Genomic DNA, 1,987 nt, shown 5'->3' on the forward strand with positions numbered 1-1,987 from the left:
TTTTAAATAGGGAATAATTTTTAAAAATTTTTAAAGATTTTAAATATGACACAGCCATTAATATATTTGCTTTTTAATTGGTTTTATAGGGGAAATGTTTTTTTGTGTTGTTTTTTAACATGCTGTGAGCCGCCCTGAGTCCCTCTGGGGAGAAGGGCGGCATAGAAGTTTAAATATAAATAAATAAATAAATAAATAAGTATGCAACAAGGTGAAAATCTGAGAATCAGCTTGGTTTGTTTCACATTAGATGTCATGAATTAAAGTCAACAGTTCAGTCTGTAGTCACTTATCACCAGAGAGTTATATCCTACAATTCCCACAGTTCATTTTAGTAAACATTTGAGCATTGTTAGTTGAGAATTCTGGGAATTGTTGGTGCACATGAGGGAGTGCTGTTTTGATAAAGCACAAGAAATATGAAAATACACTCTTCTTCCCACCAGTTATTTTCAATTTCACAAAGTGTTGTGTATTCATCCCAATCATACTCTGCAAATAGGCATCCCATTGAGCATTATTTGCTTTGCTTGTGTTTTCATTTTCCTTGTTCATGTAAGAACTTATTACAAATATGGTATTTCACTTTATTTAGTATTTGGATTATGTAGTATATACTAATACTTTTTCTTATTGTTTGATAGACTGCCTTGAATGTTGGCATCAATTAATGTCTCCTACATGCATTATACATGCTTCTCTGTCTGGAAAAAAAATGTTTCAGGGTTTATTCTCAAAATGTGTAATCAGGTGCTATACACTTAGCTGAAACTATATGCTGGTGTCCCTGTCCTTTTCACATTTTATATAGCAATTTCTAAATATTTATTCAGTAAGCACTATTAGACAATGATTCGAGGAAGCATGAAGTTTTTCCCTTTGTGAAGAATTTACCTTCTTTAAGTTATTTTGCCTTAGACTTTCTGAGAGCTACTTCAGAATGAAGGCATTAGATAGCATATCTGACAAAAATAAGAAGTTAGGGTTCAAAAGAATATTGAATCTGAAATTTGATCTAGAACTTCATAACAGTATAATTCTTACTTCTAACCTAGCCTCTTCTAGATACGTTGGGATTATATTTCCCAGAAATTCCAGCCAAAGGACCAAATTATAAATAGTTACTAATATATTAGCAGCTCACCTATTCCATAAGTGTCTTTTCTATACCACAATACCGGCATTCTTTTATTAAAAAAAGAATCTCCAATGCTAGTTCAACAATTTGGTAAAAATACAACTTTAAAAAAAATTAAAATTAAAACTTTAGAAAGATTCAAAAGAGTCCTAAATAAAGTTTCATTTTGTGGTAACAATGGAATTAAATGGAATAGATCATTCTGAGAGAAAGTCTGGTTGGCCAGAATTACAAACAGGAAGATGTAGTATTGCTGCATAACATTCCCTTGAAGAAGAAAATTGAAGAAAAGCTGGGAAAAATTATTGTCTGGAAATGTACCACACCTTTCTTATGGTTTTTTTAGGTGTAGAAAAAATTGAATTAGCTTTGCAGAAGTCTGATATTCAGTGAGCAGATTTTGAGCTTCTCTTACTATCTGCACCAGATTGTATATGGAATCTTACCTTGATCTCTAGAATTGGCTCAGGGGTAGCAAAATAAAAGGACCAATTAAATAAAATCTAATTGAACACTGTTTCTAAAAAAGACAACATCCTAACTTTGCATTTGTCTTCTATTGAAGGTCATGGTCCCCAGTGTGTAAATTAATTTGATTTATCCTAAAGGAAAAGAACAGATCTCTAGATGGTGATGTATAAGGGAATCTGAAAACTTCCAGACAAACACAGCTCCTTTGAAAACACTATTGTTACAGATGAAGAGTAAGCAAAAATGCCAAAATGCTTCTTAGGAATAAGAGAAAGTGTTATCAAAGTAGCACTTTGTTACATCAAACTAACACTTGACACAGGAGAATAAAATTAAAACAAATGTGCTCTCTTGTGATAGGTTTTACATGCATGTTTT

Source organism: Protobothrops mucrosquamatus, unplaced genomic scaffold, assembly GCF_001527695.2.
Source record: "Protobothrops mucrosquamatus isolate PMUCROS unplaced genomic scaffold, P.Mucros_1.0 scaffold7, whole genome shotgun sequence".
Lineage (NCBI taxonomy): Eukaryota > Metazoa > Chordata > Lepidosauria > Squamata > Viperidae > Protobothrops > Protobothrops mucrosquamatus.